Here is a 16,772-nt window from a genome sequence, read left to right as displayed (position 1 = left end):
CATTGGCTTTTTAAACTAAGGATCAAGGAACAGAAGGATAACATATAATGAAGCTATAAAAATTGGTACATCATGGTCAGAAGTTCAAATGGTAACATGTTCTAAGAAATCGTCGTTATGTAAGGGGGGAAATGGTAGGTTGTTTTAGTCGGTGATAGTTCTTGGGAAGAAGGAATATTTGAAAAGATTAGTGCGTGTCCGATAGGGTGTTGAAGAGTCAGCATGAGGATGCCGTGTTGATCGAGCAGTAAGCGACTATAAATAAGGACTTGGGTTTATGTTAAAGAGTTTATTTTTCAGTGCGAACAGGAATTTTAGTCTCTGTATTTTTCTGCACAGGAGTAGTGTTTGAATACTATTCTGCATCATTAAACTAGAGGGAGAGTCACTAATACGAAATTTAGAATAAATGAACCTGACAGCTTTACGCTGAATCATTTTCAGTCTATCGATATTAATTTTTGTATACGGATCCTAGACAATGATGGCGTATTCGAGTTTAGGCCGAATTAGTGATTTATAAGCCGTTAGCCTTGTACTAGAGGATGCATTCTTTAGTTTATGTCTGAGAAAACAAAATTTTCTGAACGAAGAGTTGCATATGTTAGTAATGTGCATATTCCAATTTAGGGTATTAGTTATTGTGATTCCCAGGTACTTGTACTCCTTCACTTCTGCAAGCATTTCAGAACCCAGCTTGTACCCAAAAGAAATTTTTTTAGATTTCTTTGTAGTTTTTGACATATATACTCTTTTACTGAAATTTAACTGCATGCTCGACACCAAGAAAGGATACTTTGGAGATTTATTGTTGAGCAATACTTGATCTTCATGGCTTTTAATTTTATTATAAAGTAGACAATCATCCGCAAATAATCTAATTTGAATAGGGGAATGAATTTCGTTGGTTATGTCATTAATGAATATTAAGAATAATAAGGGGCCAAGGACACTGCCCTGAGGCACACCTGATGAGACTGGTAGCTTCTCAGATGAGTGCCCATTAATAGAAACGACCTGACTGCGGTTGGTCTGATAGGCAGCCGCCCAATTAACTAAATAAGCAGGAAGATTAATTGATTCTAGTTTAGTAATAAGCTTGCTATGTAATACAAGATCGAACACTTTCTTGAAATCTAGAAATATTACATCAACCTGGCCTGACCCATCAAGAACACTAGCAAAATCATGAACAACTGTTGTTAACTGTGTGATAGTAGAGAAACCTTTGTGAAAGCCATGTTGACAGGACAACAGTATGCAGTTATCCTCTAAATACTTATTAATTTCCTTAGCTATGATATGTTCAAGTAGTCTGCAACATGATGAGGTTAGTGATATAGGGCGATAATTTGTTAGTAGTGTGGGGTCATCTTTCTTTAGTACGGGTACAACACGTGCCCAAAAGCCTATCATTAGGCAGTGTAGCTGAAGACAGGGACATTTGAAATATACGAGCTATGAAAGGTGCTAACGCTTCTGCATATCTTTTCAGAAAAACATTGGGTATATCATCTGGACCTGAGGAAGATTTAGTTTTAAGGTTAAGTAGCATAGAAACGATACCTGGCATTGATACATCGGGAGCAGGGAAGTATGGTCTACGGTTATGAAGTGTAGCAGCATCAAAACTCGAAAAAACACCGTGAAAGTATTCATTAAAATATTGTGCAATGTTGTGCTTTTCGTTAATGATGATTCCCTCGTGTACAATGTGGCTAATTTCCTGGTTCCATTTTTTTTTTTTTTGGAAGCCCCAAACTATTTGTGGCGCGGAGTGAATAAACTCTGGTAGCGTATGCCGGAAGTACCAACGCTTAGCATGTCTCACTTTTAGATTTAACTTATCTTGCATTTTATTGAAAAACTTCATGTGAAGCACACCGCTGTCTTAGGCGCTTAACTCTTTTTTTTAAGTTGCAAGATATCTCTTGTCATCCAGGGAGTAGCTTTAGAAGTACGTTTAAGTTTGCTCGGGCTGAAATTGTTGAGGCAATGATTGATAATTTCTTTAAAACGGTTCCAAAGTGCAGTAATATCATGGCCTTGCAAACTGTCAAGACATATTTCAAGATAATCTAAAACACTTTCATCATTGGCTCTAAAATAATCTTTAATAGTGATTTTGTTATTTTTAATGAAGTCACATGGTTTAAATAAGCATGTGAAATACACGAGTTTATGGTCCAAAATGCCAGGTTCAACAAAGACAGAAAATTTTTCAATTGATTGACTTACAAAAATAAGATTGAGAATCGTCGCTGACGTATCGTGAATACGTGTCAGTTGTTTGACAACTTGCTGCAAGTTATGATAAAGCATGATGTTGCGTAGGTAGTTCACGTGCAACTTGGATTCGACAAAGAAGGACGAGTTCTCTCAATCAATGCCTGGGAGAATAAAATCACCTATAAGCATCACATTGCTACTTTTAAAGGATGCAATATGTCCGCAAAGGTCAGAAAGAAATTGGGCAGGTGAGTTAGGTGCTCGGTACACCGCAAACAACAAAAATTATTTACCCCAGCAAGTAAGTTTCAATGATACAGTTTTTAAGTTATTCGCTTGACGTAAGAGAACAGCATATATGTTTTCTTCAACCAAAACTGCAACTCCGCCTCCCTCGAAGACCTATCGCGCCGAAAGGTCTGGTAAGATGGAGGGAAAACAGCTGTGTTATCAACATCGTCATGCAGCCACGTTTCAGTTAAAACAACTACGTGAGGACTGTAACTCCAGATAAGTGATTCAAGATTCTAAGACTTGTTAACAATGATTCGAGCATTAATGTTTAGGACACGCAATCCTTTAGGTGCTAAGGGTGTGCGTCACTCATTCCTCGAAGTGCCCTGGTCAACTTGAATTTGTATTCTCGAGTTTTTCTGTTCATCCCAAAACAAAAGCTTATTGCCCAATCGAACCTTGTCATTAATTAGGGTAACTTTTTTCCCTGCTCTTTCTCAGCCCTTGCGCTGTTCCATAGGTGTCTTCTCCTTATCAGTGTATTTCGAGAATAGTCATTCTGGATCGATATATTGGAGCCTTTCAATATATAAGCATTTTTCAGTACAAGCTGCTTTTCGTTATAGTCCTGAAAATATACTATGACTGGTCTTTGTTTGCCCGGCCTCCCAAGTCGTATTTTACCGATGGATTTACAATGAATGCCAATCTTTGCAGCGAACGTTTCATCGACAACTTTACTTTTAAGGACCGATTCTGTTTCATTCGGGTCTTCAGAGATACCGAATACCACCATATTTGATCGCCTGCTCCTATTCTCAATGTCAGTCAGTTTTGCTTCCATAGATTTAACAGTTCGTTCGAGGTCATCAACACGAGAAACTTTGTTTTCTAGCTCACAAAACCTAGCTCCAAGATCAGCCACCAGTCTTTCCATGCTAGCCTGTTGTTCCCTAAGCGCCGTTATTTCCTTAGTCAGATTACTTTGCCCTGATAATAATTCCTTGAGCATGGATTCAACAGAGCAGTTACTGCCGTTGGAGGGGCCGGGATTGAACTCAACGTCCCCACGCAGCGCGAGCAAGCACACATAAAACAAATTTTTGACAATAGTGATGCACCGTTGGAGGCACGGCAAGACCATAAGACCACGATAATCACTCTTAATTGTACAATAGTAGTCACTGACCTGCATGAAGCAAAGGAAAGGCTTATGAATCCACATGCTTGTTGATGGTCTGGTGTGCCGACAAAAACTGAAAGCCTGGGGTTGATTCCTTATAAAGCAGCGTGCCGACGTCACGTGATGAACAAGTGGCGCCTCAGGAAGAGAGCCATGTTGGAGCAAAGCGGCGTCATCACAAAGCAACATAGGCTGCACCAGCGTCACCGAATAAACCGATGCAATTAGGGGCCACCCTTCATAGGTAGCCAGATATGGCCGGCACAATCCCGTGTAGATAGCTGGATGCGACTGCACATTAGATGCAGCTAGACCAATGCATAGCTGCATGAAGCAAACAAAAGGCTTATGAATCCACATGCTTGTTGATGGTGTGCTGTGCCCACAAAAAAATTTTATCGCTCACATTGTAGTAACCCACAAATAAAACTTCTTGAATTGCATCATGCAATAAAATGTATGCACAAAGTGGTTGAAGCACGTGCTAGGAACAGGGTATCGTTACTGCATTCAATTTTGGTTGGTGAAGCCTAAGGGTCCCCCAAATTTTTTTTTAGGACATCACTACGACTTGAAATTGTTCGTTCGAAGGTAGGCCGATCCTGAAGGAAAGCTTTCACTTGATCAGGACTGAGAGGAAGTGTAGGCTCATGCAAATACTAGTAAACTTTAGGTTCGAAGTGAATAATCATTTGGTCAAATAATTTAAATTGAATCAAACAGTATATATCACATATAAAGAAAAGTCCTGTCATGTCTTGTCTTGTCTAGCATTTGCAGCCAGCTTTGATCTGCGGTATCTAGCGGCAGTCGCGGGCTCCGACATTGTGTGCCCATGAGCAAGCGCTACCTAATAGACATGCTGGCCTACTGTGCACGAGAGTGACCATGTTGAAATGTGTGCCTATGTAACCAAAGATGTATGGTTTTTCAGGACGCTTTCAGCTTGTGGATTCGGAAATATGACGCGTTTCAACTGATAACACATGCCTGACTAGGCACTTGTTATTGTGCCTGGTCAAGTAAGGTATGGTTGGCAGTGCGAAACTTCTTTAAAGTTAGCCACTCCAGATCCAAACTAAAGCACTGCGCAAGAAGTAGGTGAAAAAATAAGCGCACCTGCCGCCACAATTCGGATTTTAAATTTTTAGATACTCGTTAACACAACCACATGAAGGCATTACTTTTCCAAAAGGACATGTTCCACAAGAAGTGAGTGCTCTTTTTGGGGAATTCGTGCTTTTATTTGGTCATATTAAGCAAGTATGTGAAATCGTCATTTGTGGCAGCAGGTGTGCTTTTTTTTCCTGCTTTGTGCACTTTGCTTCAGTTTGGACCAGGAGTGGCTGGCACTGAAAAAGTTTCGCGATAGCAAGCGTTCAGCAGCCCACGTCACTGAGGCAAGCTGGAACCTGAAAGTGAGGCATGCCTGATTTTTCATACCTAAGAAGCCTGCTCGCAGGACCAGGGTAGGCCTCACTGAGTTGGGAAATGTTCACATTGCAGAAAATATATGCTATGTACTCAAGCACAGTCTATTGCATACTGCAGCTAGCAAAAACAACACCCTTTCTGTGTTTTTTACGGCCAAGAAGCAAAAGCCGGGTGTTTCATTCAAGGTGATTGTGAGTGGTGGAGCTATCTGCCAAAGTATGATTAGTCAGTTTTTAATGAAGAAGCTAGACTCGGTTGTCATAAGAGGCCCATTTTAACCTGAGCATTTCCCATGCATCATCCACTTTCTTCAAAGAATCCTTCGAGAGGGTACAGGTTCTCAATTGGTGTTGAGGACCTATTTCATTCTGTCCTGCATGGTGAATTATTTTCCTGCATAAGAAGTTGCATAGACTAAAGTGATGTAAGGCATGGCAGTATACGCTTTTATGGCCCTTCTCAAGTTTTATATGAAAGTCACTTTTGTTAATTTTAAGAATGAATGAATGAAGGAATGAATAAACTTTATTTAAAATCTGGCAGTTTTACTGGGCAAGGTGGGGAAGAGGGTATTAACCCCTGTCCTTTTCCACTCTCTGTCGATTATGATGGCGGTGCCTCAGGTGACCACTCAAAGTCCTTGGACCCGGGCGGCATCTTCAGCTTGCCGGACGGCCCTAAGCTGGTCGGCCAGCCGCTTCCTGACGCCGCTGATTGACAACAGTGACCGCAGCCGCGGGGGAGGCTGGCCCCTGTTCTCGCGCGGTGGTGGCAGCATCAGTTGGCCTCGGAATTTGTCCCTACCTAACATGCGTCGTGAAAGAAGCGGCAGCACTGACGTTAACTTTTCCAGCACACTCCCAAAGCTTGTCACAGTGTGGCCCTTTCTCTGCTTGCTTTACACGCATCCGTCGGGTATAGGCGAGAATAACACACATGTAGGATCACCGGGCGGGGGTACGCATTTGTCTGTAATAACCTCAGAGTCACGGCCTGCTTTTTGTCCTATTTGTTGTGTGGTGGTGGGTATTTACGTCTGTTTAGTCTGTACTGTTGTGCAGTGTCATTGAATGTGGTCAGGCGATCACCCCACCACCATTTCAGTTGTTGTTGTGTGGATAGTGCCATCCCCTCGCTTTCAGAGGTGAAGGCGGCCACCGAATCGACCGCGGCTCGGTGAGGGAGATCTCAAGCTGCGGTGTGGGCCGCCTAGTTACCTGCTAGCGGGACGCCGGTGTGAGCCGGAACCTACAAATGGAAGACATTCGCATTTTCAGCTTTGAGATTCGAGGACAACGATGCCGAGGCCATCGCTCCTCGAAGCTGGCCGCCATCCTTGTTGCCATTACTTAATTGTATAGTATCCGGGCCGCCAGACACTAGATGCGACCACGCGTGAAGCCACGGACGACAGCTTGCGAGTCTCTGATCACGACCGCAGCCTCTGGTGCTGCAACCAGTGCAAGAGCAATCGCCCCCTCTTTGGCCGCCTCTGTGTGTTACGTATGCATTGTGCGCTTGCGAGACACTTGCCTGTGCAATTCAAAACTGCGATAACGTGAGCACGCCTTCCCTCTGGGTATTGTGTGACGTCCACGTACACCGCTTCGTCGCTGTTGCCATACGTTCTTTGAAGGTCACTCGCTTTTTTTTTATTTATTTATTTATTTATTTTCAAATACTGCAGCCCAATACAGGGCTATTGCAGGAGTGGGGTACATTTACATGAACAAAATACACTGATTACAAGGTTGACATAAAAAAATGATTCATTGTAACAGTGCGTCTACAAATTCTGACAACGATAATTCACCAATACTATAGTTTTGGGACGTTAAACCCCACAAATCAATCAATTCACCAATACTATTGGGTAATTCAATCCACATTTCAATAACTCTAGGAAAAGAACTGTTCTTGAAAATGTTCGTGTGTGTAAAGAAAGGCTTTAAGTTGAGGCTGTGGTAACGTCTAGTTGCAGCGCCTGACGTGTTGTGTCGGGTGCATGTTCCTGGGGGGCGGTGGGACGATGAGATGATCACGGACCATGATAAAAACCATCGTCTTCTCCCCGCATTGCATGTGGTATGTTACGCCTAGAGATTCCAGGATGCACCTGCTCGTCTTGGACTTTGACAATCGCTCGTATTGTGCAATGTTGTGTGCCTCAATCACTTTGTCCAGGGTGTTGTACAGGCCCAGCTCAAAGAACATGTCATTGCTCGTGTTGACAGGTATGCCAACAGCCCTCTTGAAGGTCTTGCGAATCATGCAATTGACCTTGTTACGTTCGGATGCCAGCCATTTTAGATATGGAGCGATGAACGTTATGCGACTGATCGCGTACGCCTGTACATACGGATCCTACAGCTTTCCGGCAGACTGCTGCACGTGTTCGTTATGCGGTATAAAAGTCTAATCTTGATGTCTTCCGAACGTTTGTCTTCGAACTGTCTCACCGTTGGGACTGTCGGCCTGCAGATGTAGTCCCAATATCTTCATGTTCTCAACGCTTGGTATGGGAACGCCTTCCGCCGTTATCACTCCGATTTGTGATCTCCCTCCACCGGGAAGGACGGTTTTGCGGCCCCTTCTCGTGGGTCTTTATAGCAACATCTCGGCCATAGCCACCGAACATTCGAGGCCCGTACCTCTCAAGAATTCCTGTACGGCGTCCACGTCCTTTTGCAGTGTTCGCTCCACGTGGCCGTCACATCCTCCTCCGGAAACCCAAAGAGTGACGTCTTCCGCGTAAAGGCTGTGATGCAGACCCTGTATTGTCGCTAGTTTCTCGGGTAGCCAAAAGAGGATGTGGTTAAACAACATGGGCGTCACGATGGAGTTCTGTGGCATAGTCGTGGAACCCGTTTCGAATTCCGGTGATTCCGCGTTGCCGACGATGACGCTCGCACGCCTGCCGGTGAGGAAGTCGCGTATATAGTTATAAAATTTTTTGCCTGATTTCAGCGATCGAACACGGTCGAGAATCGCCGCTTGCTCCACGCTGTCAAAAGCTTTTTTCAGATCAAGGCTCAGAATTGCCTTAGTGGATTTAGAAGTGCTGTCTACAATCTGATGTTTCGGCTGCAGCATCACATCCTGCCCGGAGAGGTAGCCCCGCCGCGGTGGTCTAGTGGCTAAGGTACTCGGCTGCTGATCCGCAGATTCGAATCCCGGCTGCGGCGGCTGCATTTCCGATGAAGGCGGAAATGTTGTAGGTTTGTGTGCTCAAATTTGGGTGCATGTTAAAGAACCCCAGGTGGTCGAAATTTCCCGAGCCCTCCACTATGACATCTCTCATAATCATATGGTGGTTTTGAGACGTTAAACCCCACATATCAATCAAATCAATGCCCAGAGAGGTTGCGGCGAAATCCGACCATCGAGGGGGGGGGGGGGGGAGATATCAGCGTCTTCGAGGTAATCAGTAACATGAGTCAGGATAACGTGTTCTATTACTTTACCCACGTAGGATGTGAGCTAAATTGGCTTTAGGTTGTTGATTGTAACCTGCTTGCCCGGTTTGGGAATCATGACCACGCGGGCCCTTTTCCATGCATCGGGGAGGGAGCACTCTCGCCAGCAGTCGTTAAGGTATTCCGTCAGTCACGTAATTGACTCATCGTCCAGGTTGCGTAGAGTCTTGTTGGTTACCATATCTGGGCTGGGAGCAGACCTGGTGTTGAGGTTGCTTAAGACTGTCTAATTTCGGCATCACGTAATTCTGCGACTAGCTTCTCATTGTTTTGTGCGTCATACATTGTGTGCCGTGTTCTTTCTCCTGCTCTAAAATAGCGCTCGCGAACGGCCTCAAGAAATTCATCTGGCGTGCCCCCAAAGTCACGTACGAGCCTGCTAATCTTGTGCCCCTGAGCACTCTTGGTCTCCTCGGGATCCAGAAGGTGGCGGAAGAGGCGCCAAGCGTTTGCACCACACATCTGTCTCTCGAGGCCATTGCACGTCTCTTCCCATTGCGTGCAGCATACCTGAAAAGCGTGTTCTTCTGTCTCCCTGTCCAGTTTGGCTATGCACCTGCGTAACGTCCTATTATGCCTTTGACGTTTCCGTCTTCAGCAAACACTGCTTGGCCTCCTACTTGTGTAGGAGCCGGCTATCTATCACGTGAAGGTTTGCCTCAGGAGGAACCTCATGCGTTGCTTCCCCCACGTCTGCCCTGAGCATCTCGGTCCATTTTTCAATGTTCGTTATTGGTTGGTTGTTTCGCTCACGTTCTTTGCGTGTCTTACAGAATGCATCCCGTTCCACGAGATGGAGCCAGTGTCCTCTGGCTTTCCCTTCGCTCTCGAAGTGACAACTGCTAGCATGCAATCCTGTGGCTATTTTAAGACTGAATTTTATATTCACTTTTACATTCACGTTGCACCAACATTTTAGTTAGAAGGAGGTTTTAGAAGTTTTACGTATGATGACAATTTTTCTATTATTTTAAAGCAACTAACCACCGTCACATAGTAGCCCATTGTTAACAATGTTGTAGCAGGCTTTCGCAGACGGCAAAAACGATTGATGTTTACACATGAGTTGGTGAAGGCTTGTGGCTTTTTGCAGTTTTTTGCTTAGCAAATTACCTTGCAGAGTCGACACGGCTGTTGGCTTTCTTTGCCTAGGTGTGCAAAAGAATTGCTTCCATACTAGTCGACGCATTCCAAAACTGTGAAAAGGGCCATAGCTAAACAATGCCTAGAGTATGCATATTCATGCTCATGCTCACACGTTATGCATAAGACTTTTCAAAACTAATTGGATTAGTTGTCTGCGGTTGGTTTTCTTTGCATGTTCCTTAACGCTGAAGCTGAGTCGCTCCGCCAGAATATCAAGAGAGAACACCACGGTACTAGGGTAGAGCAAAAGCGCAGAACAGCAAGACTTCAGGTCGTACAGTATATGCACTGATCTGCACACGACCCAAAAATGGTTGCAAACAGAGATGGCATGCAGATTCCTTTTTCTGTGCCACGAAAATAATCTCAGATTCCCATGTGTACTAGTATACTATATGGTGGAAGCAACAAAGGTGGGTATAATAAGAGGCACGCAAAGTCGTGCACAAAATGTGTCGGCAGGGTCATTTATGAATTTACAATATCCTACGGCAAAAGACAAATGTTGGCCTGGCAAGAATATACGCGAATCAGCATGTACAGAAACATGAGTTTTTGTTAAAAGATTAAGATAGGGCACACTTTCTGCGACATTGCAATTCTCATAAGTGTCAGCCATGCCTGAATAATCTTCAGATTATCAGCAGAAGCAGAGACAACACTACTCGAAAATGCGTGGATGCATTCTGTATAAAATCACAAGGTTCATTAGGTATCAGTGATACTTTATTATTTTTCTAGTAGGAAGAGAACAAATTCAGAGATTGTGATTAGTTAATGTGCTCTCGATGTGAGCCTAGCTTTCTCCACACATGTGTGCTTCTAATTTTCAATTCAGGATATGATGAATCCTGTCAAAACTTTGAGCTCCCTTAGACCCCTCCCCTCATTATTTCGCGTTTTACGCCCTGGTCTTCCTAAAATTTTCTGCAGGAGAAAACAATGGACAGTTTGCAATAATCTGCAAGGCAGCTTTTCTGTAAGGTTAGTTTTTCAACCAAGAACTCTCGTTCACAGACTGCTTTTCTCGCTCATTTCGTTTTTGCCATTCCTCCTTTTGAGATCTTCTTGTGCTCGCGTGCCTTTGCTGGAATTTGGAGAGGTGACATTTTGTTGTACTCGCGGGCTCAAAATGAAAAAGGAAAGTAGTCTGTGAACGAGAGTTTTTGGTTGGAAAACAAACCTTACAGGAAAGCCGCCTTGCAGATCACTGTAAACTGACAGACTGCATGTCCATTCAGTTCAGGGCAGTCGTCTTCATCTCTATTCGCCAAATGGGGGGGGGGGGGGGTAGTGGCTGTAAGAGGGCGCCTAATTTCTGCAGCCCAACAGGGAGCGCAGATCGCAGCGTATAAAGATAAAAAAACGAGAGAGAGAGAGAGAGGAAGTCATACACTGCCTGCTTTTCAACCTAGGAAAGAGAGAGGATGCACGTTCAGTTCGTCACACGACGAGAAAAAAAACAACGTACGTCACAGTGCAATAATACGCACAACACAGCACAGTGCAATAACATTGCATCGCACGTGCAGAATAGGGTCTGCAGCACTAGGCAGGCTTGGGCTTGTCGGAATGGAAGACTTGCAAGCACTACAGAGTGTGTGAAACATACCTGACGACGGGTCCCGAGCTCTCGGCTAATTGTTCAGCGCGTCTCGTGGCACGTCGAATAAATCAAGCAGCCTCGACTTCAAACAGCTCTTCCTAGGCCGTCAGTCGGTCAGGCGTGTCCAAAGAGTTTTTGACGAGGGTAGCGAACAGCTCTTAAAATTCGAAGTATGACTTTCGTGTTGTCGCCGCTTTTGGCGCACCTCGAGAGCGTTTACCCGGAACAAATCAGGGTAGGCTTAGCTGCAATCGTCCCCCGCGTCCAAGCGGCGCCCAGCCAGGGAGGCCGATTTTAACATCTTTTACAGACACACGCACGTAAGCACGCACAGTTTCACTCCAAGAGGGAATTGGTAGTGGTCGCAATGACGTACACAACGCGCATCTACTATAAAAAGGCGTGCAGTGTATGCGATAGCTTCTTTTCTTTGAAAGTCTTGTAATTCTAGTATATTTTCATTATATAGCCGAGGTATGAGGCGGTTGTTAGTCACATATATTTGGGTTAATTACTACAAATATTTATTCGCCGCGCATGACTTCTAGAAATGATACTCCGAGAAAAAGGAAATCGCTCCAACATTTCTCAAATTAAGTGTACACGTGGGAGTACTTGTTCTCTGTCTGCGCTTTTCCATGGTTCATGAGTGTTAAGCCCCGCTGCTGCTTCTATAGAATGATGTACGATAAGCCGTATCAACGCAGTTACAGGAATTTCTACAGACTACCAAGCATTCGATCACCAGGAATTTTCCCTCTGGCATATTTTGATTAAAAGAAGTGACATATTTTTGCTGAAAACCCGACTTATGCACTGGGGCCTGGTGCACAGATGTTGCATGCAACTCTTGATCATCGCGAGTGCGAAGACAGCAACTAAAAGCCTCTATGCTATTGTCTGTGCGTCCGGTGTAACGAAAACCTCTAGTCTTGAGGGTGTTGGGTTAAACCATGCACTTTGCCCATTGCTATTTTTCATCATGGCGTTTGTCTATTAACTGAGTGGTGCTATGTGGAGCACGCGGCAGTAGTGCTGATGTGCTATTTGGTGCTGGTACAAAGAGAAAACTAGCTTGTATCTCTTCTTCAATAGTCCTTCAATTAACCCTATTCTAGGGGGCTGCATAGAAGACTATATGCCTGACACACTTGGAAAAGTAAAGCACATTGTAAGTGACCACTTCTGCTAATTGAAGGACTTGTAGACCATCACCATCTAGACTGTGGTGTTCTGCAGAAAGATGTTGAGCCAATGATGCACCGCATTCGGTTCTAAATTTAACATTAATGTGTCCAGACAGAAATATACTCAGCGCATTTGCTAGCAGCCTGCCCTGTGTACGGACTGTAAGTTTTTTTTTCAAGAAAGCTTTCTTTTGTTTTTAGTGAGTTAAATATTTTTGAATTGGCGTTCTACTGATCCCAGTCCTCGCATGTGTTTATATGAAGGTGGTTGGTTTATACCTTAAGCAATGCATCCTAGCATTAAGTGCAAGCTGAGCAGATGCGAGAAACATCTAGACAGCATACCCAGCTCTCCATAAGTACTTATTCAAATTATTTCCGTGCAAGCATTAGCTTTAGTCAACGAGGAATTCGAATACTGTTAGAGTGCACCACGTGGACATCTTGTGACTCTGTGAAAGGATACCGACGTGTCAAGCTTCTCGTTAATTACACCCGAGGATTTATAAATTGATACAGCACAACGATCATGCAAAGAATCCGCGAAAATAAAGAAAGGTATGCTTCGCGGCGGATAAGTTGCAATTATAAACCAACACATGATTACTTGTCAATGAAACATAATCCCTAAAATACTATTCAGTTAGTTCATAACTCTGACTTCTCTGTTATGCAACATTTTTTTTTATTTTTATGGATTCTTTCCTTTTGTCGCACAGGTTGGTATCACTTCCCGATAAGCGGAGAGCAGCAAGTGGTTTAAATACACCTGGGTAGGGTTCGCATTTATTGTTCACTATAGCTATATTAATGTGGCACTCGAAATGCTGAAAATCAAAATGACGAACTTTTGGAATGCCGATATTTAGAACACCAAAAATCAGAAAGCCGATTATACAAGGTACCGGAAGTGTAAAATGTCAAAAAATCAGAACACCTAACAATCCAAATGCCGAAATATCAAAAATATCTGCGTCACCCAGCTATATTGGAAGATGAAGTATCTAGCTAAATTAGAGGTTACGCCAGCACCCTCGTTCACCCCCATATCCAGTTGTCCCTTTACATTTATCTCAAGCCTTCATAAAAATAGCAAACTATAAACTTTTCCACCTCCGATCGCAAATTAGAGGGATTTTTTGCATATCGCAAACAGCTTGTGTTGCAATTCGTTGTCGAAAACTTGAAACGTCGTCTTTGTCCGGGTTGCCCAGAGAAGCATCAAGCGATTTTGCGTAACCCTTGTTTTTTGCTCAGTAAGCGGTGGGGTTGTCGCTCCCTTGACGATGTCTTCGAGTCTGGCTTGCTTCCTCTTCATGGTAGCAATAAGTCGAAAGTGCATGACTGTCGTAGATTACTTTCTTCGAGATTGCCTTGCGAGTACCTTCTACAGGAAGGTCGGTAGTCACTCTAGCGTTGCAGTCTCCTCACTTCTCGCACCTCCAATAGTGCCTAGAATAAACCTTATTGTCAAACACACGAAAATAACCACATCTGCAACAAAATATTGGTTTTTCTTTTTGGGAACATAACACGCCACATCTTCGTCCATTTCCCCCCGAATCGGGAGTAATCGCGTGCATTGTTCAAGGGATTTTCTTCAATACTTCTTTTCAGCATTTCGATTTTCCAGCATTCGTTGTTTTAGGTGTTTCAATTTTATGGCATTTAATTTTTTTCAGCTTTTTGAGATTCAACCTTTTATTAAATCGGCGTCTTGATTTTCGGCATTTTGATGGGAACTCAAGATAATACTCTCTAATAAATCACTTCAGTTAGCCTGAACAAAGCCTAATATGTTCTCTAAATGCTCCTCTCTTCCACGCAGCTTGTACTTCATGCTAGGATCCATAGTTACAAGGTATGAACACGTGCAAGCACACAGATAACTTAGATAAGCCGAAGTTAACTAGTGAATAGTTTTCTCACCTAAAACAAAAAGTAAACAAAAACTTTCAGTCAGTACGCAATGAAAATTACTACTAAATCGACTGTTCAGTATATGGTTACCTGGAACACGTCAATGTTAAACTTACGACCAATTATGAGCAAAAAAAAAGCTTTTTTAGCAAATTTTGACGCCAGTTGTCCATACTATTTTGCATTACGTACGTGTAAAATTGTTTTTCGCCTACAGGAAAACTACTTGACAATTCATTGATACAATTTATTTCATTTTACTATTATCTGTCTATGGAAAAAATCCTTGACAGAAACAACATAATTGACCCCCGGCAACACGGTTTTCGCAAAGAACTATCGACTACCACACAACTACTTGAGACAGTTCACGACCTCGCTAGTGCTCTGGATAGCCATAGTCAAATTGACATTATATTCCTTGATTTCGAAAAAGCATTCGACCAAGTATCCCATCACAAGTTGCTTATAAAATTAAAACCGATCCTGAAAAACGATTCTTTACTAACATGGACTCGGGCATACCTTTCCCTTAGATACCAAAATGTCTCTGTAGATGGCTCAAGCTCCACCCCCACTTCAGTTCAATCCGGTATACCACAAGGCTCCATCCTTGGCCTGCTTCTGTTTTTAGTATTTATTAATGATATAGTCTGTGACATACCCGTTAAAATAAGGCTTTTTGCAGACGACTGCATCCTGTACCACGTCATCAATGACCCCAACGACCAGATCACCCTAAACAAATCCCTGGATAAGATACACTTTTGGTGTTCGACTTGGCAGATGAGCATTAATCCAAAAAAGACCGTCGCTATGAGAGTTACCCGCAAAAAAGTCCCTTTCTTTTCACCTATTGCATCAACAATAACTGTATATCTCTAGTTAACAGCTACAAATACTTAGGGGTTATAATTACCTCCGACCTAAAGTGGAACGAGCACATAGAGTACACACACAAAAAAAAAGGCAATGAAGGCACTTGGGTACTTACGCAGAACCATTGGAAAATCTACCAAAGAAATTAGAATGTTGGCGTACAAAATTTACATGAGACCCATACTGGAATACGCGTCTCCTGTGTGGGAACCTCATACATCGGCAAACATTAAAAAACTGGAACGTGTACAAAGAAAATCCATAAGGTTTATTTACAACGCTTATAGAAGAAACACATTCCCCTCTACCCTCCTCCAAAGTTCGGACTTGGAACCCTTAGAACGCAGGCGCTCCCGTGAAAGACTGAAACTGTTTTATCAGATCTATCACAGTAACCTTGGAATCGATAAAACTAAATATATTCTACCGTCGAGATCACGTATAACCCGGTCACACCACAGCAAGAAAGTCCAGGAATTTTCATGCAGAACCACTGCTTTCAAAAAATCATTTTTTCCCCGAGCAGCAGGTAGTTGGAATGCCCTGCCCGATGAAGCTGTTTCATCCACAACTGTCGCTTCATTCATGAATGCGATAGAAAATCTGCCAGCTATCCCATGAACTTTCTTTCTTTCTTTTTTTTTATTTCATTGTCACCGCATTTAATCTCTCCCGTGTTTGTCTGAGTTGTATTACTTTCCTATGTTCAGCGCTAGCTCAATTGTATCACGCTTCGTCGATTGTGTCGATATGTGTTTTTCTCGCCTTTTTTTTTTCAACAAAACTTGCTCATTCTGAAGCGCTGCATTGACTTCAATGTTTGTAAATCCCTGTTTTTCTTCTATATTTCCCCCGACATATTTTTTCTGTTGTAAGCTTTTGTTGTTTTCTTGCCCCGGAAAATGTCCAATCAAGTGTATCTGTCACCCACTCCTGCCTACGACTTCGCATAGAAGTAGGCAGTATTCACTAAGTAAAAAAAATAAAAATAAAAATCTCCAATATGGGCCATATTTCTCTTCCTTAAGGCAGCAATAAACACCCATGAAAGGGTTCGTAAAAATTATTTCAAGTTAAAAGGACACCCCTGTTCAATTGGACCAACTTTTCTCTATTTTAATATAGCAGTGAGTTAGTAAGAATTTTATTGAGAATGTAGAACGGATTTTTTGGCAATACACTTTACGAGTCAAGCTTCAAGCTTCCGAAAACAATTAGCATGCATCTTACGGTACTGAAAAAATGTATGTCGAGAAACATTTCAGGGGAAAATTTCTTGCTCTATAAATAGATTATCCTCAATTTTTGAAGCTGATCTCTAATGGTCGAGCGCCAAGGTTTGGAGAGATGGCGCGGAATAGCCCAGTGATAACACTTGCCACATAAAGCTGTTTGTTTGCTCTAGATTGAGGTATAAAGTTAATTTTCACTTGGAGCCCCACGTGGTGTAAATTTCGTCTCAATGTGGACCAAAAGTA

This window comes from Rhipicephalus microplus, chromosome 4 (assembly GCF_043290135.1).
Source record: "Rhipicephalus microplus isolate Deutch F79 chromosome 4, USDA_Rmic, whole genome shotgun sequence".
Taxonomy (NCBI): domain Eukaryota; kingdom Metazoa; phylum Arthropoda; class Arachnida; order Ixodida; family Ixodidae; genus Rhipicephalus; species Rhipicephalus microplus.
This window is presented reverse-complemented; position numbering follows the sequence as displayed.